The sequence below is a fragment of the Lagopus leucura genome, unplaced genomic scaffold, assembly GCF_019238085.1.
Source record: "Lagopus leucura isolate 7727_CA_CO unplaced genomic scaffold, USGS_WTPT01 Super-Scaffold_100014, whole genome shotgun sequence".
Classification (NCBI taxonomy): Eukaryota; Metazoa; Chordata; class Aves; order Galliformes; family Phasianidae; genus Lagopus; species Lagopus leucura.
In genome coordinates, this window is record NW_024962268.1 from 12,392,770 (window position 1) to 12,403,052 (window position 10,283).

A 10,283-nucleotide genomic window follows, 5' to 3' on the forward strand; every position below is an offset into this window, starting at 1 on the left:
AGGAAGGAAGGAAGGAAGGAAGGAAGGAAGGAAGGAAGGAAGGAAGGAAGGAAGGAAGGAAGGAAGGAAGAAAGAAAGAAAGAAAGAAAGAAAGAAAGAAAGAAAGAAAGAAAGAAAGAAAGAAAGAAAGAAAGAAAGAAAGAAAGAAAGAAAGAAAGAAAGAAAGAAAGGAAAGAAAGAAAGGAAAGAAAGGAAAAGAAGTGACTAAACAGAATAATTATCTGTGGCCAGGTTGAGAACTGGAAGGAAAGACATCATGAAAGGTCTGCAAAATCAGGGGATACAGAAGGCAAATTCAGCCTGACTCATTGGGAGCTCAGCATGGACAATTATCTGTTCTGTCAACCATTGTTGCCTTGCATGACTGGAGACACCAAATAAGAAACCAAGTGAGTCACTGTGTAAGTAGAAAACCAATAAGCCAGCCAGAAGAGGGAAGAAAATCTAATACAGAAGGCAATTAGTATTGGAGACCTAAATGACTGGAGACTATCTTTAAGATAAAGGAATAAAGGATTTACATGTTCTGCCAGTTCCTGCTTCAGAATCCTGTCATGATGAACACGTTTCACTTATACTGATATGATATCCAAAGTCAATTTCAGGAAAGGGTTACAACCACCCCTTATTTAATACATTTATTTACAGGTATATACTATTTGATAGTATTTACTTTCATCTTTTATAAATTATAAAATTCCATCTAATTATAAATCAGTTTCAAACCAGAATTATTCTAATTCTCTAAACATACCATTATGAAAAGCTAGTAAGAAGACTTTGATTTCAAACTTAAAAATAAAATACAACAAATGACTTAATGTAATTTGTGTGCATTTGTCAATCTTATGACTCATGGCTTCACATGGTTTCATTTAAATTGTTATGACAGTCAGTGCTCTATCTATACTGAAACAGAAGAGGATCTAATAAAGGTAAAATAAATATTTGTATGTCAGTGCCAATGCAAGAACAGAGTGATGAAAAAAATTTGCGGCTGCTTCCTACATTTAAAAACTCAGGTAAAAAAAGAACTACAGTTTAAAATTGCTTATTTGAACTTTTGTTTCATTGAAGTAGAAAGATAGCAACAATTATATTGGAGGATGAGAAAGGAATATTCAGCCATGTGTTACAGAACAGAGTAGAAATAAGAAGATATACTTGGGCAAATAGAAATTGCTTGTCAGGTAAAGGAACAGTGAAGATCCAAATGCTTGACCTTCTCAATCATCTGAATAAGAAGCAAAACAATTCCTTCTTCTACACAGTATTAGAATCTTGCAGTGATTTTACATGATCAAGAATCTAATTAAATGAGGAAGTATAAGTGCTAGGTAAGTAAATTATTTGTACATTTAGATGTATGAATACAACTAACTGCACATCTATACTCTGATTTAGAAGTAGATTTAAAAATCAACATACAGATGTTTAAATGGAATCCTCAGAACCAAGAATTCAAATTCAAATAGAATTCAAAAATGTCTTCAATTGTCTAGGGCAATTTTTTCAGTACTTCACTGAAATACACTTCTCTTTGTGTCCTCATAAGGACCCCAAGGAATTCATATGTTTATCTTGCTAGCATGATGTAGTGCTAGAAATAAATGCAGAAACAGCTTTTTCAAAAGATGATGTGCTCTTCAACATGGACACATGATGACTGAAGGAGATTGCCATAAGAGCAATGGACTATCACAAAGCTCACTATTTCCTTTTCAGATGGCAAAACCTGCTCCCATAATTGGGCTTTCTAATAAGTAGACTGACTTTAGTCAGATTGATACATCTACTTGAACAAATCAATAGAATATAGAATATGGAAGACAGATTCCAACAATTCCAATAAGTGTGGTTGAAGCTGGTATGAGCAAAACAGGATATCAAAGCAAATAATTGGTAGAGATATTACTGTCCCACTAACACCTTCTCATAAATAATTTTAATTATTGTGAAACTACTATTCTGTGCTAATTCAATTAAAACAAACAAACAAACAAACAACAAACAGCTTGGTTGTTGATTTGTTCTTCCTTAAGTTTTTCTCCTGAGTTATTTCACTGGTAGCATTTACTCGACTCAATGAATCCAGCTGTTCTACAGGCAGTTAACCATTTTGAGCAGTTCAAAAGTTCATTGCCCAAGACAGAAGGAAGACAGTGTTTTTTCCCTGTGGAAACTCATATAAACATATTCAAAAATCATAAAAATCTTGGGTGGCAGATAGGAAGTATTACAATTGTAAGATACAAAAGCACACAATGGTCTGTTACAGGTGATGAATAACCACAAAATTTGAGAGAAGCTGACATTTGTACCTCAGATCCATCTTCTAGTGTAGACATAAGCAGCAGAAGGTGGGCACGCCTATATAGTCAAACTCCAGTGTTTTCTGTGATGCAATATGGGCCTAGAAAAATATGATTTTTTAGTTAATATATTTAACTTTTTGTTCACCTATTGAATATCATGCAGAAATCCACCATGGAAATAATTACTGTAAGCACTGAGTGCAAAGGTAGAGTAGAAATGACTTATTAGTATTACAGTTTACTTGTTACATGCAACGGGGCACCAAAATGAAACTTTCTGTGGTAGTTGTAAATTTTGTCTCATAAACCTAGGGACAAAACAGAGCTTAGCCAAGCTTACCTTGTCAAGCCCCAACGCTCTACCCAAAGTCACACAGAAAGTATCGGGCAATAACTTCTGTCCCAAACCTCAACCGAAAGTCATACCAGAATTATCAGACAACAACTTTTTCAAGTCAAAAGTTGAAATTAAAGAGATGTTAAGAAAGAAGCATAAAATTTGACACAACAGAAGTCATTTATAATTGTATTGCAAAGAATCCTTTCAACCAAGCTAAACCCTGTATGTTTTGTATTCAGCAAGTTGATGGCAAAAGCAGAGTGGAATTTTGTTTATCCACAGGAACAATTGATGCATTATTTCTGTGCAAGAACAGGGGCTGAGACAAAATTATCTATGGCTATCAATTTACTTGATGCTCAGAATATTTCCAAGCATATAGCGATTGCCTTTCAAGATTACCGAACATTTATGTTTCAACAATGTAATTAATAGATTATTCTGTCTGCTTTTGGAATGCAGAATCCATTCATTTCTGTTTCTTTATATATCACTTCAACTTTTCTCTGTATTTGGATACTCAGTTCTTACTGTGACAAATAAATGGCAAGCACAATTTGGTAAATGTTTTAATCCTATTGAATACATACCTATATTTTCTGAGGGACCAGGAGGGAGATGGATATTCCTGCAGCTTCCAACTACAAAAGCCATCAGATTCAACATTTCCAACTGCTTTGATCCCACACTCTCTCAGACACTGAACTCACAATGACTTCAACCTCTCTGGTTGAAGAAACATCCGAGGATCTGGGTCAGATTGAAAAACACAAGATCAAATTTGCAAAGGCAGTCTTCATCAAGCAAATGGCAGAGTATAAGTTGCCTCTAGCTATTTGCCTTTATGATTTTTTTAAAAGACAGAAACATTTAACTTGTACTGGTGTATATTTTGTATGAAGAATTCCTTCCCCTGTATCATGAAGCCAAGTAAGCACATAAATTAAGTTTTTTGAATATAATTCTGAATATTGCAATTAGAATTGTTTGTTAGCCTTTGGTTTTAAAATACATCCTCAGGTCAGTGCTCACAAGTGGGACAATTCCTGTCCCTAACCACTGGGAGGTAGCAGATGTATTACGCATTTATTAAGGTCTCAAGAACTGTGCTTGGAACATCACCAAAGATACAGCTTTGCTGTTTAAGGATGCACCTTTTGTCATTAGATTTACTGAGTTGTTTTGAAAAAGGTTCATTTAGATACAGCATAATTAAACAAGTCCTTCAAATATCATATGCAAATATTTAGATAAACATGTCAAAATTTCTGTATGATTTTCATCAACTGGTACTGAAAATCTCAGTAAGCAAGTTTTTTGTTTTTAATTTCTTTTTAACATATATTGTAAAAAAATACTTCACTGATTAAGATTTCATGTAGGATTATCCTTCTAATATCCTAACAATTATTTTGCCACCTTCTATTTTTGTATGAACAGACTCCTTTTCAAATGAATTTCTCTACTGTGAACAGACTCTACAAACATCAATTCAAGCAGTGACCTGATAAAATATTTTTCTTTGTATTTAGTTTTTCTAGAGAATAATTAAACATTAAATAATCAGACTAAATGCCTCAATCAGAGAAATTAGTCTAAACATATCATAACAAAGGGCTACTGTAAACATTTCAGCATTCCTTTGTTGTTCTGCAAGTAGCATGAGAATAGCTCTTTCTTTCACAATGTTTATTAAAATGTAAAAAAGCCCACTTGCACAAATGAATTGTGGATAAGAATGGAATAAATGTCATACTCAAAATATAGCTGGATTTTGTTGGCCTTTGAATAAGATCATGTGAACAGCTCCATTGACTTAACTTACCATGGCAACTATGTAATGCCTCTGCTGATGATGCTGGCAGTTCACAGAGATGTTTGTCCCCATTCTGTATAAATGGGAGGGGGAATGGCTGTTTACGGGGGTGGACACTGATAGGACAAGGGGGAATGGTTTCAAACTGAGACAGGGGAGGTTTACGTTAAATATTAGAAGGAAGTTTTTCACACAGAGGGTGGTGATGCACTGGTTGCCCAAGGAGGCTGTGGATGCCCCATCCCTGGAGGCATTCAAGGCCAGGCTGGATGTGGCTCTAGGCAGCCTGGTCTGGTAGTTGGCGACCCTGCACATAGCAGGGGGTTGAAACTAGAGGATCTTTGTGGTCCTTTTCAACCCAGGCCATTCCATCATTCTATGATACTCCAAAAGGACATTAATTTACAGTCTCATCCTGAGCTGGTTATGCTCAAGCCTTGACTTACACTTATGACTTGACATACACTTGATGTATGGAATAATAAGGAGTTACCATAAGGAGGTGTCATGCTCTTTAAACATGTTAATTCTTATTAACTTAAGGAAAATCTGAAATTTTTTTCCTATTTGATTTTTTTGTATTAAAGCTGAAATCAATTGTGTAGTAAATGATACCACTCATAAGCTCTTCACAGTATCTATCGCCTCTTGTCATCCAGTCTTGTTTTGATTAGTTGAGTAAAGTGAAAATTCTCATTAAAATTTTACAAGGACATTTCTTCCTGCTGAATATCATAATGTATTCCCTAATTTCCAAACTGAGACTAAAGCCAATAGGCTTCTGCTTCAAAAAAAACCTCCCAAAACTCTCAAATTATGTTGGCCTTCTACTAATATTATGTTCCACATGCATTCTGAGTAACCACTAACACTGTCATTTAAGATATAATTATTAAAAGATTATTTTTTTATTCTAGTTTTGACAATCGATAAAATAATGATTTCACATTAAAAATATGATGATGCTTACAGTGATATTTGGTAATGAAGTGCAAATGGTCTGAATGTTGAGAGTGGTTTTATTTCACATTAGACAATACTGCTTAAAAATGTCCTTTTTCACTATCACTCAAACGTGTTCAACATTATTATGCAACAGAAATGTTTTCAATAAATATTATATTGCTCAACTAGCTGCTTATGCTCCACGGTGCGCAAGCTAGAGCTGGACTTACAGAATAAAAAGAGATGAAGACATAGTTCCAAAGTAGTTACAGATTTAGTTCTGCTAGTTCCATCTTTGGTTCAAGGAAAATATGGGAAACAAAAAAAATACCTAAGGGCTCCACCTGAGAGTATTGATTTTTTTTTTTTTTTTCAGTCTCATAATTTTATCTTAATTTGATTAAAAATTCAAAGTTTGTCTGTTTTAGTAGACAATGGGGATCAAATACTGTGAACTTCTCAGGAGAATCTTTTCCTCTCAGTAATTTGACTCTATTGCCTTTTTCTGTTTTATAGTGACAAAGCGTAAGTAGTATTAAAAAGTGGGCCTGTAGTCCTTGTAAACTTTAATCTTACTGTGATATCATACAACCTAAGGCTTTATTTCGGCAGTTCTTCTCTTTAAATATATATATATGCATACAAATTTTGAGGTGTGGAAATGTCCAAAAGAACTTACTGCTAATTCTGAAAATCCAGGGATGTCAATGGATTATGCAGTTTTTCTAAAATTCTTAAAACACAAGCTTTAGCAGACCCTATTAATTTATTAATTTCTGAAAATCAATCAGGTCTCATCAACTAATTTTTATCAACTAAGTACAGTTGCCAGGAAATGTGGTGATGGTAATTTCTTCAGTAAAACAAGATGAGACAGTCAACAGTCAAACTGTTTTCTCAGACCAAGGATGTTTTTAACTTCTTAAGCTCCTATTTTTGTCTGGAAAGTAGGCTAGCAACACTTTAAAACACCTGCCTTATTAAACCAGAGAGAAGGAAGTTGGGAGGAACAATATTTTAGTTCAGTGATCAGGGATGTCATGCCCGAGGGACAAAAAAATAATCTCTTTTCTATTACTATTCACACAACTAGCCCTTTACTTCATCCACTGACTTTCTAGTATTTCACTTCCAAAAAGACCTGGCCAATTTTCCAGATACAGTAAAGCATGGAAACTCAAGCCTCTCAATTAATTTAATCTCCATATCTTCAACTGTTTTATTTCTAGCTTGTCTTGAGAATCTTCAAAAGTATTTAATCCAAATGTTAATTCATTTAATGCCTAGGAAATAATAATAATAATAATAATAATAATAATGAATGTTCTAAACAGTAGTAGAAGAGCTGTACATGAATTACTTTATCACTGAAAATATCACTGCAATGTGGGGTTGCTGTCAGAGGAGTTCTGAGGGAGGAAGAGATCATTTAATTTGGGAAAAAGTAGGTCCTATTTTGTTCATCTTTGACTATGATGGTGGTGAATTCAGCTCCTTCTGTAGAAGAAAAAAATTAGTCCCATTAGTTGTGGTGGAATGTAGATGACATTGCAATTGCATTACATTTCAAAAATACTTTTTGTAATTCTGTAATCAATATTGAAAACCTCTTGTCATAAGAGGAGTGCACACTTTATTGAAAAATATTATATATATAAACCATTGGTTTTCTATACTTAGATTTTGAAAGGTGCTGACTTCCTGGGATTTTTGGCTTGCTTAATATTTAGAAAGCAATTATTCCAGAATGGATTTGAAAACAACTGTCAGCATTAATTCTTACTGATACAATCTTCAAAGAGGATACACTGGAAAGAGAGGACAAAGTATGTGAATGATGACTATTACATGGCGGACTTTTCTCACTGTGTTCTAATGCTGAATTTGATTTATAATGTACTGTTAGTTTGAATCTGAGAAACCAAAACCACTCACTTTGATCTATTGATTTTTTTTTTCAAACAATACATTACATTATTTATTCTAATACTCTTCCTGAGAGTATTTCTCTCCACTATATACAAAATGTGACACACTAATTTGAAGCATTGCTAGCAGCTGATAAAACAGACTAGCTGATGTTAAAGAATACCAGTTTCTGAGATGCCATTCATTTCAGAAACTTGGTGCCAACTGGCACATCAGCTTCAATTTATCCTCAAGGATAAATGGCTTTGCAACAGAGGTCTGTGAATAGTCAGAATGACTTATTCAGTTAATGAGAGTACCAAACCACACAGCCTGGTCAGTTCCTTTCAAAGTTCATTTTCAAGCCAATATCCTCAACTGCATCCAGTTTCATTGTGTTGAAGAGAATACTGTGGGTCTTTTATCATGTCTATAATGACCATACATATCCTGCTATTGTTGATGAGAGCTCAAGGCATTTACATAGGTGTGATTTGAGATTTACAAATCAGAGCAAAAGATTTTAGGGGTGTTTCTTCCCTTTTTGACAATGCTTTACTCAGTTGGGAATGAAATCTGTAGTCTTCAATGTGGTAACACTGAAGGAAGAACTACTGGTATTACTGTAATGAAACAAGCAGATGTTATCATTATTTATGGCACAAAATTATTGGTGAAATTTAAATTATTTTCTATTTTTAAATGAAGAAAAACTTCCGGTTTTATTAGTAAAGGCTGAAATTCAAAGGCAGCATTATGTCATTGTTTTAGCAGTGCTATTCTGTTTAGATTTAGTTCAATTGCATGCAACAGTACTATCTCAAAGATTTTCATCCTCATCGTTTATATATAAAATTTGGCATATAGAATTTACTATCTGTTCCAGTTTGAACTTGTAAAATTTAGAGAAGACATATCTTTGACAAAGTGTAAATGTAAGTCAGACTTAGATTCTCTCCTGTCAAAGAAATGAAGCCATTAATTCAAATGATTTCAATGGAATAGAATAGAATAATTTCTACTATGTATCTTTACATTTAAGATGAAATGTGGCAGGGTTTATACTATATTGATATACTATAGAAGAAGACACCTTTGGATTTTTCATACAAAGTTCTAGCTTAGTCCTGAAATAGTACTTTACAGTACACAATACAATATACACAAACTTCAGATTAACCAGTGGGGTGTGCTGAGCTAGTTGAGAAAAATGAAAACTTAAAATCTCAACTGAGAATTCATGGTCTGGTTCACAGCTCTGTCATCTTCTGAACCACATCAGATAAAACTGCACGAGAAACAACATACATGCCATATACGTGATCAAGATCAGCAAAAGAAATGCGCAGCTCTCTTTTCCAAATATTTATATTGGTCTTCTTAAAAATGGTGGGGAATTCTTATTTATATTAAAATGTAATTTAGCACATTTCATAGGAAAGTTTGGAAGGCACCTGAAAGGAGAAGACTGAAGAGAGATTCTTACAGTGGGCATCAAGGTATAGGAAGAGAGACACTATGATGATTAGCCAAAGGACTGCATATTGATCTGAAATCACATTGAACTTAAACTCAGAAAACTGTAGCTCATTTGTGTTGAAAATGAACACAATTCATTTGTTCATCCTCTGAACACTGAAAAAAAAACAAAAACATGCTTGGTGAGTAGGAATCACTAGATGAGTCTTCCAAATAATTTGTCTGCAAGGGCTAGCTGGCATATGGCATTCTCTTTGGAATTCACCACATTTTGACATGTCTCTAACTAATTGAAAAGGGCTTGTATAAATTGTTTGTAGTGGTTTTCTTTCCTTTGCTGAACAATAAATGATAAATTGCTACTTTGGGATATAATATTTCTAAGACCATTTTGTAGAGAAAATCTTGCTAAAGTGTCAGTAATCAGAAACATAAATAAAAGCTAACATAAATCTGGATGAATGAAATACTCTTACATTTTTAGGATCTCAGTTCCCCAAGCTTTTGACGTGCATATGAAAAACAGAAGATATACATACTCTCAGTGAGATCAACAAGCCTACACAAGCTTAATAGTTTTTTCTGGATCAGAGAGTAAATTACCATAAGTAGGCAAAATGAAGTGTGTGATAGTCACCTAAAAACTTCAGGAAGATGCTTACCAGTGCAGATAGACTAAGCATTAATCATTTATTAAGTTGTAAAAGTTTGCTTTAAAATAACAGGCCTAAAATTAACCTTACTGCTTATTTCTAAAAGTTACAGAAATAATCCTGCAACCTCTGCAGTGTTGCATGTTCCTTTTAGACGCCAGTACAATATTTTTAAAAGTATGACCACAGTCAATGACCTCCCTCCAAAGTTTGAATTGATTATCTTGTATAAGCAAGATAAATAATCTTGTGCAGCATAAGGTTTTTTTTATTTTTATTTTTGTCATTGAATGTTCTCTGTGATTTATGACTGAAAGCGAGGTGACCTGTATGACTACATTCACTTACATGGTTTCACAAAAAAGATCACTTTTTATCTGAGTGACCATCGATCAAAGCGTTGCATGATAAAAGGTGAAGAACACTTAGTTTAAATAGCACAGTCAAACCGTTGATTAGATGCCTATCACACACACAAAGGTGACTTATTTGCTGATGTGTTTACCCTGTTGGGAACAGGATCAAGGAAACATACAGATTTCCTCAGGATAGATAAGCACTTTAGATTTCAATGTAGTCTGTCCCACAGAACTGAAATTAGTGGGTCTCATTTAAAGAGAGAGAAATATATGAACTGTAATCACAACAGAATTCTTCAAGATGGTAAAGCTATTTCCAGGTTATTTTCCTTAAACTAAAGACAGCTAGTCCTGCTCTAACTTTTGCCACCTACAGAACTCTTTGCCTTGACTCCAGGGGCTGCTGATCCCTCAGTACAATGTCAATACATAATGCTCACAAAATGTAGCTTGTATGACTTACATATT

At 34.1% G+C, this 10,283-nt stretch overlaps 1 long non-coding RNA gene across 1 annotated transcript in view; it reads right to left on the reverse strand.

The window, feature by feature from the left end:
* LOC122182360 overlaps positions 1–2,752 on the reverse strand; it is a 13,380-nt gene extending 10,628 nt beyond the window's left edge. Inside the window, exons 1-2 of the long non-coding RNA XR_006179772.1 lie at positions 2,656–2,752; positions 2,322–2,413 (exon numbers count right to left, since the gene is read on the reverse strand). This is a non-coding gene — a long non-coding RNA (uncharacterized LOC122182360). The remainder of the gene's footprint in view (positions 1–2,321; positions 2,414–2,655) is intronic.
* Between the last annotated feature and the right edge of the window lie 7,531 nt (positions 2,753–10,283).